Source organism: Balaenoptera borealis (genome assembly GCF_965194805.1).
Source record: "Balaenoptera borealis genome assembly, chromosome: 5".
Classification (NCBI taxonomy): domain Eukaryota; kingdom Metazoa; phylum Chordata; class Mammalia; order Artiodactyla; family Balaenopteridae; genus Balaenoptera; species Balaenoptera borealis.
Genome location: NC_138862.1, coordinates 80,387,631 through 80,405,067, shown reverse-complemented (window position 1 = coordinate 80,405,067; position 17,437 = coordinate 80,387,631). Strand labels below are relative to the sequence as shown.

At 37.3% G+C, this 17,437-nt stretch overlaps 1 long non-coding RNA gene across 1 annotated transcript in view; it reads right to left on the bottom strand.

Moving 5' to 3' along the window:
* LOC309629398 overlaps positions 1–17,437 on the bottom strand; it is a 210,763-nt gene that overhangs the window by 25,117 nt on the left and 168,209 nt on the right. The gene's annotated exons all lie outside the window — the stretch shown is intronic.

Below are 17,437 nucleotides of genomic sequence, written 5' to 3'. Positions count from 1 at the left end.
GAAGATGATCCAGGACCTCAGAATAAAAATGGAGGCAAAGATCGAGAAGATGCAAGAAATGTTTAACAAAGACCTAGAAGAATTAAAGAACAAACAAACAGAGATGAACAATACAATAACTGAAATGAAAACTACACTAGAAGGAATCAATAGCAGAATAACTGAGGCAGAAGAACGGATAAGTAACTGGAAGACAGAATGGTGGAATTCACTGCTGCGGAACAGACTAAAGAAAAAAGAATGAAAAGAAATGAAGACAGCCTAAGAGACCTCTGGGACAACATTAAACGCAATAACATTCGCATTATAGGGGTCCCAGAAGGAGAAGAGAGAGAGAAAGGACCAGAGAACATATTTGGAGAGATTGTAGTCAAAAACTTCCCTAACATGGGAAAGGAAATAGCCACCCAAGTCCAGGAAGTGCAGAGAGTCCCATACAGGATAAACCCAAGGAGAAACACGCTGAGAAACATATTAATCAAATTAGCAAAAATTAAAGACAAAGAAAAATTATTGAAAGCAGCAAGGGAAACACAACAAAAAACATACAAGGGAACTCCCATAAGGTTAACAGCTGATTTCTCAGCAGAAACTCTACAAGCCAGAAGGGAGTGGCATGATATACTTAAAGTGATGAAAGGGAAGAACCTACAACCAAGATTACTCTACCCAGCAAGGATCTCATTTAGATTCGATGGAGAAATCAAAAGCTTTACAGACAAGCAAAAGCTAAGAGAATTCAGCACCACCAAACCAGCTCTACAACAAATGCTAAAGGAACTTCTCTAAGTGGGAAACACAAGAGAAGAAAAGGACCTACAAAAACAAACCCAAAACAATTAAGAAAATGGTCATAGGAACATATGTATCAAAAATTACCTTAAACGTGAATGGATTAAATGCTCCAACAAAAAGACACAGGCTTGCTGAATGGATACAAAAACAAGACCCATATATATGCTGTCTACAAGAGACCCACTTCAGACCTAGGGACACATACAGACTGAAAGTGAGGGGATGGAAAAAGATATTCCATGCAAATGGAAATCAAAAGAAAGCTGGAGTAGCTATACTCATATCAGATAAAATAGACTTTAAAATAAAGAACGTTACAAGAGACAAGGAAGGACACTACATAATGATCAAGGGATCAATCCAAGAAGAAGATATAACAATTATAAATATATATGCACCCAACATAGGAGCACCTCAATACATAAGGCAACTGCTAACAGCTCTAAAAGAGGAAATTGACAGTAACACAATAATAGTGGGGGACTTTAACACCTCACTTACACCAATGGACAGATCATTCAAAATGAAAATAAATAAGGAAACAGAAGCTTTAAATGACACGATAGACCAGATAGACTTAATCGATATTTATAGGACATTCCATCCAAAAACAGCAGATTACACTTTCTTCTCAAGTGTGCATGGAACATTGTCCAGGATAGATCACATCTTGGGTCACAAATCAAGCTTCAGTAAATTTACGAAAATTGAAATCATATCAAGCATCTTTTCTGACCACAACGCTATGAGATTAGAAATGAATTACAGGGAAAAAAACGTAAAAAGCACAAACACATGGAGGCTAAACAATACGTTACTAAATAACCAAGAGATCACTGAAGAAATCAAAAAGGAAATCAAAAAATACCTAGAGACAAATGACAATGAAAACACCACGATCCAAAACCTATGGGATGCAGCAAAAGCAGTTCTAAGAGAGAAGTTTATAGCTATACAAGCCTACCTAAAGAAACAAGAAAAATCTCTAGTAAACAATCTAACCTTACACCTAAAGGAACTAGAGAAAGAAGAACAAACATAACCCAAAGTTAGCAGAAGGAAAGAAATCATGAAGATCAGACTGGAAATAAATGAAATAGAAACAAAGAAAACAATAGCAAAGATCAATAAAACTAAAAGCTGGTTCTTTGAGAAGATAAACAAAATTGATAAGTCATTAGCCAGACTCATCAAGAAAAAGAGGGAGAGGACTCAAATCAATAAAATTAGAAATGAAAAAGGAGAAGTTACAACAGACACCGCAGAAATACAAAGCATCCTAAGAGACTACTACAAGCAACTCTATGCCAATAAAATGGACAACCTGGAAGAAATGGACAAATTCTTAGAAAGGTATAACCTTCCAAGACTGAACCAGGAAGAAACAGAAAATATGAACAGACCAATCACAAGTAATGAAATTGAAACTATGATTAAAAATATTCCAACAAACAAAAGTCCAGGACCAGATGGCTTCACAGGTGAATTCTATTAAACATTTAGAGAAGAGCTAACACCCATCCTTCTCAAACTCTTCCAAAAAATTGCAGAGGAAGGAACACTCCCAAACTCATTCTATGAGGCCACCATCACCCTGATACCAAAACCAGACAAAGATACTACAAAAAAAGAAAATTACAGACCAATATCACTGATGAATATAGATGCAAAAATCCTCAACAAAATACTAGCAAACAGAATCTAACAACACATTAAAAGAATCATACATCACGATCAAGTGGGATTTATCCCAGGGATGCAAGGATTCTTCAATATATGCAAATCAATCAATGTGATAAACCATATTAACAAATTGAAGAATAAAAACCATATGATCATCTCAATAGATGCAGAAAAAGCTTTTGAAAAAATTCAACACCCATTTATGATAAAAACTCTCCAGAAAGTGGGCATAGAGGGAACCTACCTCAACATAATAAAGGCCATATATGACAAACCCACAGCAGACATCATTCTCAATGGCGAAAAACTGAAAGCATTTCCTCTAAGATCAGGAACGAGACAAGGATGTCCACTCTCACCACTATTACTCAACATAGTTCTGGAAGTCCTAGCCACGGCAATCAGAGAAGAAAAAGAAATAAAAGGAATACAAATTGGAAAAGAAGAAGTAAAACTGTCACCGTTTGCGGATGACATGATACTATACATAGAGAATCCTAAAAATGCCACCAGAAAACTACTAGAGCTAATCAATGAATTTGGTAAAGTTGCAGGATACAAAATTAATACACAGAAATCTCTTGCATTCCTATACACTAATGATGAAAAATCTGAAAGAGAAATTACGGAAACACTCCCATTTACCATTGCAACAAAAAGAATAAAATACCTAGGAATAAACCTACCTAGGGAGACAAAAGACCTGTATGCAGAAAACTATAAGACACTGATGAAAGAAATTAAAGATGATACCAACAAATGGAGAGATATACCATGTTCTTGGATTGGAAGAATCAATATTGTGAAAATGGCTATACTACCCAAAGCAATCTACAGATTCAATGCAATCCCTGTCAAATTACCAATGGCATTTTTTACGGAACTAGAACAAATCATCTTAAAATTTGTATGGAGACACAAAAGACCCCGAATAGCCAAAGCAGTCTTGAGGGAAAAAAACGGAGCTGGAGGAATCAGACTCCCTGACTTCAGACTATACTACAAAGCTACAGTAATCAAGACAATATGGTACTGGCACAAAAACAGAAATATAGATCAATGGAACAAGATAGAAAGCCTAGAGATAAACCCACGCACCTATGGTTAACTAATCTATGACAAAGGAGGCAAAGATATACAATGGAGAAAAGACAGCCTCTTCAATAAGTGGTGCTGGGAAAACTGGACAGCTACATGGAAAAGAATGAAATTAGAATACTCCCTAACACCATACACAAAAATAAACTCAAAATGGATTCGAGACCTAAATGTAAGACCGGACACTGTAAAACTCTTAGAGGAAAACATAGGAAGAACATTCTTTGACATAAATCACAGCAAGATCTTTTTTGATCCACCTCCTGAGTAATGGAAATAAACACAAAAATAAACAAATGGGACCTAATGAAACTTCAAAGCTTTTGCACAGCAAAGGAAACCATAAACAAGACGAAAAGACAACCCTCAGAATGTGAGAAAATATTTGCAAATGAATCAACGGACAAAGTATTAATCTCCAAAATATATAAACAGCTCATTCAACTCAATATTAAAGAAACAAAAAACCCAATCCAAAAATGGGCAGAAGAACTAAATAGACATTTCTCCAAAGAAGACATACAGATGGCCAAGAAGTACATGAAAAGATGCTCAACATCACTAATTATTAGAGAAATGCAAATCAAAACTACAATGAGGTATCACCTCACACCAGTTAGAAAGGTCATCATCAGAAAATCTACAAACAGCAAATGCTGGAAAGGGTGTGGAGAAAAGGGAACCCTCTTGCACTGTTGGTGGGAATGTAAATTGATACAGCCACTATGGAGAACAATATGGAGGTTCCTTAAAAAACTAAAAATAGAATTACCATATGATCCAGCAATCCCACTACTGGGCATATACCCAGAGAAAACTGTAATTCAAAAAGACACATGCACCCCAATGTTCATTGCAGCACTATTTACAATAGCCAGGTCATGGAAGCAACCTAAATGCCCATCGACAGACAAATGGATAAAGAAGATGTGGTACATATGTACAATGGAATATTACTCAGCCATAAAAAGGAACGAAATTGAGTCATTTGTTGAGACGTGGATGGATCTAGAGACTGTCATACAGAGTGAAGTAAGCCAGAAAGAGAAAAACAAATATCGTATATTAACACATGTATGTGGAACCTAGAAAAATGGTACAGATGAACCGGTTTGCAGGGCAGAAGTTGAGACACAGATGTAGAGAACAAACGTATGGACACCAAGGGGGGAAAACTGCGGTGGGGTGGGGATGGTGGTGTGCTGAATTGGGTGATTGGGATTGACATGTATACACTGATGTGCATAAAATTGATGACTGACAAGAACCTGCAAAAAAAAAAAAAAAAAGATATTACCAAAGAGAAAGCTGATAATAAGAAAACTCTCAAAATTAGGAAAAGTAATTTAAAAAACAATTTCTGAAATTAAAACAATCTAGAAGGAGTGAAAATATATGGAGGGACAGAAAACTGAATTATTGATCTCAAAAATAGACCTAAAAATATACTCCAGAATATAGAGCAAAAAGGACAAATGAATGAAAATTATTAGTAAAAATAAGAGAGAAATGGAGGAGAGACTCAGGATACATAACTGACAAAGACAAGCAGCTCGGGAGGAGACAAAGGAAAAAATGGGGAAACAATACTAAAAAATAAAAATAAAAAAATTTTCTGGAGCTAAAAAAATACCGTTTTTGGATTAAAAGTCACAGAGTTATACACAAGATTAATAAAAATAATATAAACAAACATTTTCTTGGGAAAATGTTAATTTCCAGGACTAGAAAGCATATATTACAAGCTTTTAGAAAGAGAGAACAGCTTACTTACAAGGGCAAGATAATTATTTTGACACTAGAGTTCTTATCACAACACTGGAAGCTAGACGATGTTGAGAAATATTTAAATAATATCACTGGGATAGGACTGTGATTCTCTGGTTTTCCAACCAAGAACTGCAAGGACTCAAAAAGCATGCAGCCATGGACTTCTTACAAAGGACTTGAAGAAATATGTCTTCTTCATTAAAATGTAATTAGAAAAAAAAAATCAGATTGGGGAAGATAAAATATGTAAGAAAAATACTGATTTTCAATGAATTCAATAAATCTCATTTTTAAGTATAAATCAGGTTTCTTAGAATAGAATACTGAAATAAATGTTTTAACAACTCAGAGTAAAACTTCCAATCATCTTAACAGGCAGAAAGAGGATAGAGTGAGGGAAAGCATTCTAAGAGTCTCTTCTTCAGGGACTATAAGCATATACAATGTACAAAAATCAAATGTATTCATACACACCTGCAGCAAGCAGTTAAAACATAAAATTCTAAAAGTATGTCGTTTATAAGGGCATAACAATATGAAATATCTAGGATAAAATCTAATAAAAGATGTTCAAATCCTCTCTGCAGGTTAGCATAAAATTGTTGAGACGTTAAGGAAGACCAAACTAAACGGAGAGATACAGTATACTCATGGACTGAAGACCTATTGTAAATATGACCTTTCTTCCAAATTGATCTAAATATGCAATACAATCCCAATCAATCTTAAAGTATTATGATCATGTTTATGATTATGATAATCTTAAAGCTTATCTTGATAAGCTGATTATAAAATGTATATGAAATATGAAGAGTCAAGCATAGCCAAGATTTTGAAAAAGAAACCAAGGTAGGAAGACATGCTGTAAAAATATGAAGCCTTATTATGAGGTTACAGTTATTAAAACAGTGTAACCTTAGCACAGGAATATAAACCAAGGGACTAGAATAGAAAACATAGAGGCAGACTCCAGTATATATGGATGTCTGATATGTGATATAGGTGACAATGCTGAGCAGTAGAGAAAGACAGTTTTTTCAGTAAATGGTGCTAGCTTGACCCCTACCTTACAACATAAGCAAAAATTAACTCCAAGGGGATTTGAGATCTAAATGCGAAAGACAAACAAAAAATATTTTACAAGATAAAATAGGCAAATTTCTTTATACTTCAGGGAAAGTAAATTTTTCTTATAGAGGGCATGAAAGGGGAATTCCCTGGCAGTCCAGAAGTTAGGACTCCGCGCCTCCACGGCATGGGGCACACGTTCAATCCCTGGTTGGGGAACTAGGATCCCGCAAGTTGCGCGGCACGGCCAAAAATAAATAAATAAATAAATAAATAAATAAAATGGACATGAAAGCAACGATCATATAATAAAAGAATGAAAAATTTGAGTATATTAGAATGAAGAAATTACGTTCATCAAAAGACACCACCGAGAGAGTGAAAATACAAGCCATAGATTGGGAGAATATTTTTTCCAGGAGTTCATACCCAAAAATATAATTAAGAAACAAATCAATAAGAAAATGGCAGACAATCCAAGAGTTAGCAAGAGTCTGGAACAGGCATTTCACAAAAGGCAAAAAATTGTAGGAAATTAATATATGAAAAAGCACCCACTTTCAATAGTAATCCCAGAGATACAAAATTAAAATCACTGGAAGATATCACTACACATTCACCAGAATGATTATAATTAAAAAGACTAACCATATCTCATATCAGGGAGAATGTAAAGCAATAGGAACTCATACGTGTGGGAGTTATAAATAGGCACAATCCCTTTATATGAGTTAGGCAATCTCTACTAAATTTAAAGATACTCACCATGCTCCAACAACTCTACTTATTGTTACATAGCCAATGGAAATGTGTGCACAAGAAACTTGTTCAAGAATGTTCATAGCAGCATTATAAAATAGCCCAAGCTGGAAATAACCCAAATGTCAGACAATGGTGGAAGAGAAAAATAAATTGTTGTGTATTTATACGATGGGATATTATACAGCATCGCCACCAACAACCAAAAGCTATAGCTACACATAACAAGATGAATAAATCTTTAAAATGTAATACTGAGCAAAGGAAGTAAGACATGAAAGATTTATATAGAATAATTTTATTTATGTACATTTCAGAAACAGGCAAATCTAAATGTTAAAGTACTGAATATACACCTTGGTGGTTAAAATATGAAGAGAAAGGAGGAAATTCCTACACAAATCAGGATAATGGTAACATTCAAGGGGAAGGTTGAGAATAACTGTTGGCTTTTAGAGTTCTGTCAATGATCTACATTCAGTTACTTGAACTGGGTAGTGGTTAGATGAGCAATTCTTTAAGCCATACATTTGTGTTCTATGCATCTTTTTCTGTATATTTCATAGTAAAAATTTAATGTATATCCTTAAAATACAAAAAAAAAAGAAACACCTAAGAGTGGCAGTGTTAATATCAGATGAAGTAAAATTTGAGTCCAAGAGTAAAAATGGAAAAAGAGAATATTTCCCATTTGATTAGAAACACCAAGACTAGAACTCCCTGGCAGTCCAGTGGTGAGGACCTGGTGCTTTCACTGCTGTGGCTCGAGTTCAATCCCTGGTTGGGGAACTAAGATCCTACAAGCTGCGCGGTGTGGCCAAAAAACAAAAAAAAATAAAACCCCACCAAGATTATATATTTGTCATAAACTTTCATGTACTCTACACTAAACAGTACTTTGTAAGATATACAAAACACAACTCTTAGAGACAAAAACAAAATTTGATAAAAACAGAATTGAAGAGTTTTTTTTTAACATTGTTGTCTCAGAATTTGATTGACCAAATAGACAAAAAAATATAAAAAGGATAAAAATGAGTTTAAGCATATAATTAGTAGGATAAACTTACTAGATAATCTAGTACTTGATACTTTATAGAGAATATATATTCTCACATGCCCATAGAAGTAGAAGAAAATCATGATGTGTTTAGTCATAAAGAAAATCCTGAATAATACTTTTCAAAATGTAAAAATCTTACCACATTTTGGGACTATCACACAATCAAACTAGAGCCACATGAATGGTAGATCAAAACAAAAAAAACCTAAACAAATAAAATCCACAATTTCTTTAAAGAAATTGTAAATTAAGTCAAAATCATACTCTGAGATCATCTAAATATCAACAAAAATAAGAACAGTGCATAGCAAAACTATGGGTTGGTGCTAACAAGAACTATTATAGATTTAAATTCTTTTACTATTAATCAAAAAAGGCGAAAGATAACAACCAAGCGTTCAACTCAAGACAATAGAAAAATTAATAAAATAAGCCAAATATATAAAATTATATATTATAATTAATAAAAGCAGAAATAACCTAGAATGCTAAAAATAAAACAGAATTAATAAAACAGAATTAATGGAAAAAGGAAGTGATTCTTCAAGAAGATAAAATAAGCAAGTCCCTAGGAATTTGGGCTTTGAATAAAGGGAGAAAATAAAAATATAAAACATTAGGAATGAGAAAGGTATAACTACATTAAGAAGCTAAGTGAAACATATAATTCTTTAGGAAAGTTGAAATAATCAAAATTGACTTGCAACAGGGCTCTCTGGCTCTCCCACCTTGCCTATGTGGGCACAGGGGTATCGGGAGAAGAGGCCTGTGCTCTCCAGTACTTTTCAGTGACTGGGAAGTTCAGTTCACCATTAGAGCTGCAGAGCTTCCTATGTTCTTCAGTCCAGCTTTGCCAGTAATAAAGGGTATACTGTGTTTTCATTCCCTCCTAGGTCCAGTGTCTATTTTTCAATGCATTCTGAATATGAATAGAAGGAGGTGTGAGTAATTAGCTTTCCAACATATTTAGAGTGTAAATGAAATGAAAAATTTCTCAAATCTTTTTATGAGACCAACAAAGACCTGACACCAACACTTGCTAAAGAGAGCACAAAAAATTAAAATACAGACAATTCTAGTTTATGAATGTTACATTGTATCAACTGACTTAAGGGAAAAGGGGAGCTTATGTTCATGTCCATGTTACCAAAAAATATGGGAGTGTGTCTTTTGGCACACTAGAACAAGTGCGTAAAGCTTCCCTTTGTGCTGGTTTCATTCCCAATCACACTTCCACCTGGCTGTGGCAAGATGCTTACCAGTTGCACAAGCTAACATTCTATCAGCTTGGAACTGCAGCAGAATAAGAGAACCTCTCTCCTCACAATTCCAGCACAACTCCTGATAAGGAGTCTCATTGGTCTGGCTTGGCTCCAGTGCCCATCACTGAACTGTTCATTGTGGCCAGGAGATTGGTACTCCAGCTTGACAAGAGTGGATTATGTGTCCACTCCTAGAGCAGGGATAGAGTTAGCTTGACCTGATCCTCTTGGGCTAGGAGTGAGAAGGCAGTAATTCTCCAAAGGAAAACTGAACCTCTTTCTAACAGAAGGGAGAATGGGAGAATGGATTCAGGGTAAGCCAAAAAAGAAGAAAGAAAAGGAAAAGAAAAAAAAAAAGACACACACACACACACACACAACAGACAAAAAATATAAAACAACATCTAATTTAAGATTACTTACAAAATCTTAGCAAATCAAATGCAGCTATATATTCAAGGAATAGTATATTGTCAATAAGAAGAGTTTATTCCAGGAGTGCAAGGATGGTTCAGTATTAGGAAGTCCATGAATGCAAATCATTACATTAATTATTTAAAAAAAAACATATGGAGGAAAGGCATTGGACTTGATTCAGCATCTATTTCTGGGTAATTGATTCATTCCTCCAACAAGTATTTCCTGAACACCAACTATGAACTAAACATTCTTCTAGTCATTGGATATAGGAGTGAGCAAAATGGGCACAACTCCCTGCCTTATAGAAGTTACATATTAGTGATTAAAACTCTATGCAAAATAGTAAGACTATGAACCATCTTAAATATGGTAAAAAGTATCTGTCACATGCTAACAGCAAAATTTACATCAAATATTGAAGATTTAAAGATATTCTCATCCTAGGATTTCTATTTTATTTATCTTTCAGGGCACAATTTTAATAAGATTTCTGGAAAGAGGCAATGTATATATTATCTGGATTCTTACTTGTTAAGAATATCTTTTCCTGCCCTTGCAAGTGAAAATAACTTGTAAGATTTCTCAGTCTTGAATATTTTCCCTTTAAACTCTGCAAATGTTGCTTCTTTTCCTTTTGGCATTTAATATTAATGAGGAATTATCTGAAGCCAACCTAATTTTTGTTTCTTTGTAGGTAAGCCATTTCCTCTCACTCAATTAAGAATTCTGGGGGCTTCCCTGGTGGCGCAGTGGTTGAGAATCTGCCTGCCAATGCAGGGGACGCGGGTTCGGGCCCTGGTCTGGGAAGATCCCACATGCCGCGGAGCAACTGGGCCCGTGAGCCACAGCTACTGAGCCTGCGCGTCTGGAGCCTGTGCTCCGCAACAAGAGAGGCCGCGATAGTGAGAGGCCCGCGCACCGCGATGAAGAGTGGCCCCTGCACCGCAATGAAGAGTGGCCCCCGCTTGCCACAACTAGAGAAAGCCCTCGCACAGAAACGAAGACCCAACAAAGCCATACATACATACATACATACATACATAAATAAAAAGAATGTAAGCAGACAAGAATAGCATTAAAAAAATTAAAAAAAAAAAGAAAAGAATTCTGCAGGACACAATCAATTTGATTGTTCTTTATGAAATCCTTTCAAACTGAAACATTGTCTTTCTTTGACTCAAGAAAGGTTTCTTCTTCTTTTCCTTTTATTGTTTCTACTCAATTTGCACTTTTCTCCTCCAGGTTATTTAATAACTAAATGGCATCTTCTAAAGTTTTTCCCTATGTCTTTATCTTCAATTGTTCACCTTCTCCCTTTCCTTGGATTTGTGGAGACATTTTTGAAACTTTCTCCTGCTTTGGTTTTCCTTGGTATCCCTGCTGTTTGTATTTTGTTGGTGTTGTTCTTTGTGAGGCTAACATAGGGAAAACAGGCCTTCCTTTATAAAACTGCATGATGTTGTTAGAAGAAATATCTATTTAGTTAAACATTCTCAGAATATACATTAAATACAATATCCTCTCTTTCTTTCCCTAGCAATTTTATTTAATAGAAAGATGACGCTCTGATTCCAGAAGTCCATGCTTTCTCAATATCAGATGTTGAGCCTGAATCTGTGAAAAATGATATGCTGACCTTTTAGACATTTAGGTCTAGACAAGGAGAGACCAGAAAAGGTTAGATTTGCAGTACTTTTCCTTCCTGGTTCTGCATTCCTGAAGCCTGGGAAGGGGAGGCAGAAGCCCAGGGGCAGTGATGGTTGGGATCTTGGCATTCTTTGCAGGGCTCCTTTCCTTTCTTGTATTCTGCGTGATCTGGGAGTTAGAAGTAGCCTCATTTGCCCACCTTCAGGGTCCCATGGTACCCGGCTCATAGGTCCTTGGACAGGCACCAGTTACCAGTATACCTTTATGTTAAAAGGACCAGGAAACCTAATTCAAATAGTTCCAGGCAATAAAGGAGAATGATGTGCTCAGTTAACTGAGATAAGGTGAACTCCACAAGGGTTTTTTGGCTTTTGGGGTTTTTTGCCACAGCCCAGTGATGTTGTCAAGGACCAACAATCTCCCTTCTCTGCCTCTGAAGTGTCAGCTCCACTCCTAGGCTGAACTTCCTTAAGGAGACAAGGTAGCTGCAGCAGTTCCAGACCACATGGTACAGCAGGTGACGAAGCTGACTAGCTCAGAAGAGGGCACCTGGACTTCATGTGACTTCTGAAGGGGAATGCAATTTCACTAATTAGCTTAGACCAATCTTGGCACTCCTGCCCCCATGGCTGGGATGGGCAATTCACTCTTCCCTACCCCACCACACGGCTGCTACCCAGGGGAAAGGGTGAAACGGGTGGTGAGGAGTCACCCATAATATATTCAGATTTTTAGGGTTCCTTTTAGCATGTTCTCAGAGTTGGAGACAAGTTCCAGAATTGGTCTAAACAATGCAGGGATAGGTTTATTTGGCTATGTAAATCTATTATATTAATTACTCAGTTTATTAAAATCCAATTTTGAGAGTGAGACTTTGGGAAAGCCCCTTAGCTGTTATTTTGGTTTTATTTCACTTTGATATTCTGTCAATCCAAAATCCATCAGAGGGGAGAAAGGAGACTGGACTAGCAGAATCTCATAAAATAATACTATATTTTGGACATTTGGATTCATTTATATATATAAGAAATACTTTTGAGCACCTACTACTTGCCAGGCATTTCATTCCTAAATGTGGGGATACAATGGTATACCAGCTAGAAAATGCTCCTGTTCTCAAAGAGCTTAAGTCATAAAAGAGATGATAGCAAAGTCAATAGATTTGTGAAATAAAAGGAAAAATACCAGCTGCTATGAGACCACACAGGGTGGGTGCCAATCCAGGCTTGAGGAAGCAGTCAAAGCTTACTTATCAGAGAAAAAAGTCAACTGAGCTAAAACTTAAGTGATGGGTAGGAGTTGGCCAGGTGAAGAGGAGATGAAGGAGCCTTCTAGTTAGAGGGTTAGTATGTAGAAAGGCCCCGAAGTGAGAGAGGCAGCAGAGCAATTCTAGAGGTAGAGCACCTGGGTTTGATTCCTGGCTCTGCCACTTAGCAGCTGTGTGAGAGTGAATATTTAAGTTTCCATCTGAGAAACAGATAAGAATGGGAGTGACCTCATAACATTATGAAGACTGAACAAATTAATACTTGTAAAGCACTAAGAACAGTGCTCCGTTTGTTACATAAGAAACAAAATAAATCTAACATAAACCATAAAACACATCTTTCCACACTGCTTCAGTCAACAATGAGTAAGAAAGAAGTTACTTTTTGGTGTCTTCTCTTCAAGACAGCCATGCTTTTTCTCTAACCTCCACAATAGTGGGTCCAGCTGCCTGAACAAGACTGTCCACTCAGTCCCCCCGGACTGAACCCCTGGTCCATTCAAGAGAGGCTAAAGTGTGAGATCACAAGAGAACAGTGAGAGTGGGAGTTGACAGCTAGGGCAGCAAGTAAATGTGAAGAAGGTCAATGAGGAATCCAGGAGAGATGGTTTTATATGTTGAAGGTGAAGGCAGGGGCAGAGCAGCAGTCAGCCTCCTGGGCAGGTTGTCAGAGAGACTGACAGCAGGTCCTTGTCAACGCTTCCAGACCCCATACAGAGGCAAGACTCCATCTCTGGGAAGCCTGACCAGGACAAAGCCAGGTCCAGATCCAGGGAAACCATAATGCCAGGCAAGTTATCAAAGCAATGATTCCTCGTTTCTTGCATTGATTCCTCAAAAAATTTATTAAAATGCTTAACATGTGCCAGAAAACACACCAGGGGCTGGAAGTATTAGTAATAAGACAATGTCTTTGCCTTCAAAAGATTTAAATTAGTGAGACTAGTGAGAGGATAGACAGTAAATAATGTAGTGTTTTGATAAAACTATTCACAGGGCACCATGGTAATGATCCCAAAATCCTGACCTTACCAAGTCCAGTTGTAAGGGTGAGGAGAGAGGCAAGAAAAGGGGGCATAGAGAAAATAGAGATAGAGAAAGTGGATACAGAGTCTTCACTGAGAAGAAACCCCATTATTAATATAAAATCCAAGCAAGATGGCTTCCAGAGTGGCCTGTTGAAGCCACTCCATAACATGACTCTGTTTCTAGAAAGAAGGAGTTGAAGTGTGCAAGGACAGAATCATATAATGAAGGTAAGGAAGGACAGTGTCTGAATGAAAGAGAAAAAAATGCAGAGTATCCATAAAATATGAACAAAACAAACCTCAAAAATATCATCCTACAGAAAACTATTCAACAAAAAAAGGGAATGAAGTACTGATACATGCTACAACATGGATGGACCTTGAAAACATTATGCTAAGTCATAAAATACCATAAAATTGCATGACTCCATTTATATGAAATGTCCAGGAAAAGCAACTGAATAGAGACATAAAATAGACTAGTGACTGCCTAGGGCTCAGGGGGTTGAAGGAAAATGGGGAGTAACTGTCTATGGGTATGAGGCTTCTTTTTGGGTGATGAAAATGTTCTAAAATTGATTGTGATGAGGGTTTTACAGCTCTGTGAATATACTAAAAACCTTTGAACTGGTATACTTTGGATAAATTGTATGCTATGTGAATTACATGTTTAAAAAACTGTCACAAATATAAAATAAATTAAAAATTGTTCAGTAGAGGAATAAGGAAAAGCTACTATGGCTAGAAGTTCAAACATATAGGGTGTAGGGTGTAGTGACAGATTAGTCTCAAGCAGTGGTTCTCCACCAGGGTTGATTTTGCCCTCTAGGGTACATTTGGCAATGTCTGGAGACATTCTGGTTATCACAACTGGGGAGGTGGTATGACTGGTATCTAGGGGGTAGAAGCCAGGGATGCTGCTAAATATCCTAGAATGCACAGGAAAGCCTCCTACAACAAAGAATTATTTAACCCAAAATGTCAGTAGTGCTGACGTTGAGAAATCCTGGCCTAAAGAGGCAAGCAGAGTTCAGGTCATGAAGGGTTATGGGGTCAAGTCAAGGAGTCTGGCCTTCCTCTTAAGAGTAGTAAGGAACCATGATGGGGGATTGGCATGGTGAGATCTGAATTTTAGATAGATCACTTTCGGTGCAGCCTAGAAAAAGGATTGAAGAGGCAGGGGGATAGAGATAACGATGACCCAACTAGGATGGCAGGAGAAGAAATGGAGGGATTTGAAAGATATTAACTTAGGAGGAACAATTGGCAGAATGTGATGATTTGTTTGATTCAGGGTTCAGGAAAAGATGGAGAAAGAGGGGCAGGTTGGCGTCTAGACTTCCAGCTTGTGCTAGAAGCTGGATGGTGGCAATGCCATTGACTGAAGTAGGAAACAAAGGTAAGGGAGTTGGTTTGTGAAATAAAATAAGAGATTATATTCTAGATGCATGGAATGTCCTGTGGAAATCAAAGTGGAGATGTTCAGGGGATAATTGAAGATAAAGTTATGCAACTTGGGAGAGACTGGAACTGTAGATGGATATCAGGGTATATAAGGCAATTGTACATGGGAATCCCTGGGATAATCTAAGGAGAGTGAGGCTTGAGATGAGAAGGAAGAACCCTGAGGGATACTAACAGGTATAGAAAAAGGAATTTGCAAAGGAGACTAAGAGAGTAGACAGAAAGTTGAGGAGAAAAACAAAACAACACAAAACAGGACTGTGTGGTAACATAGAAGTCAAAGGAAGATTGTTTCAAAGAGGCCAAGAGTATAAAATTCTGCACAGAGATCAAATAATATGAAGACTGAGAATTACCCAATGGATTTAGCAACAGGAGTTTGAGGGAGACCATGGTGAGATCAGTTTCAGTGGTATGTCGGGGATAGAAGTCAGATGTAGTGGGTTGGAGAGTAAGTGGGAGGTAAGGAAGTCGGTGCAGTAAGTGTAAGTGACTCGACCATGACAGGGAGAGAGAGATCAGTGGTAGCTGGAAGGGAATGTGGGGATCAGACTGGGGGCTTTTTGAGAGAAAAGACTTCAACACTTTAAATGCTGAGTGGAAGGGGTTGGCAGACAAAAAGATTAGAGATATAGAATAGAGAAATTAAAGTGTCACGGTTTGGGGGAAGGACTGAAGTCATTACTTAACTTTGGTTGAAGGACGTCTCTGCTATCAAAGCACTAGAGAAGGACAAAAGGATGGATGCAGATAAAAGAGAGTTTATAATTTTGGTGGCAGAAAATTGAGGATATTTTCATCTGAAGTTTTCAAATTTCCCCGTGGATGAGGTAAGGCCATCTCCTGAGGGTAAGCCAGTGAAATGGCAGGGTTATAATTTTGTGGAGAGTGGACACAGTTTGAAATAGCTATAGTAGAGTCGAAGAGAAGGAAGCAGATGGATAATCTGGAATATGACAAGGTCAAGTACATGGCCATGGGATCGGGTGACAAATAAATGGACGTGAAGGTCATTGAAAATGAATGGGGTCAGGGATTTAAGATGGAATTTCTTCATTGAAGCTGACTTGTCTTGGCAGAATAAAAGTATATCATGCCTCTTGGGGTATGTGCAGATTCTAAGTAATGTCTTGTTTTGTTTTTGGTTCTCAATTGGATTTTATCCTTAAATCTAGACTCAATAGTACTTGTTACACTTCAAATCTCTCTAGCACTTACACTTAAGGAAATCATGCAGAGAAGAATGGAAACATTTCAGAAGGCTACAAATGAATACAGACCATGATGTGCTCAATGACTTGAAGGTTGCTTCCTCTTGCACATGATAAATCTTTGGTCATTCCAGGTAGCCACCTATCTAGTGCATCTTCCCTTCCTCAAGGTAAGTAGTCCCATTTACTTCACCATTTCTTCCCTCTTCTCAGACACTGACTTGTACATACATACTGGCTTTCTCCTCTTCCAGCAGGTACATTCCAGATCTCCTCCTTAGCTTACATACTCCCCAGTTTTCTCTGAGGGAAAAGCCTACCAGGAGATACAACCTTCTGGAGGATGGCACTCAAGTTCACTACTCTATTGCACACTTGGGACATTGGGACAACCTGACGCTGTCAACAGTACTAACATGGGACACAGGAGGACTCTTTCACACCCCCTAATGTAGATCCAGAGTCCTGATCCATCCACAGAATGCCAGAATTGCAACTGAACTTGGAGATCATCTAGTCCAATGCTTTATTATGCAGAAGGGGAAGCTGAGGCAGGGAGTTGAAGCAACGTGTCCAGATCATGGCAATCAGCTAGTGGCACAGCCTGGATTCAAAGCCAGAGCCTCTCGCCCTTAATCTGATCCTTTTTATGCTTATTAAATTCCCTGGAACAGTATCTCATTTTCTTCTCCCTAATATCTATGGCAGAATAATTTTTCAGCTCAGTTCCACATATTGACACTCTGAATATTCATTTCCCAAACCTCAGGAGCTTAACAAGAACAGAAAAATGGATCAAAAAAATTAATCCATTATTGGGTGACATGGATTATAACAAATACAAAGTGGGAGAAAACACACAAGAAAGTAAAACCTCAGCGTGTTTACAGCCTTATGACAAC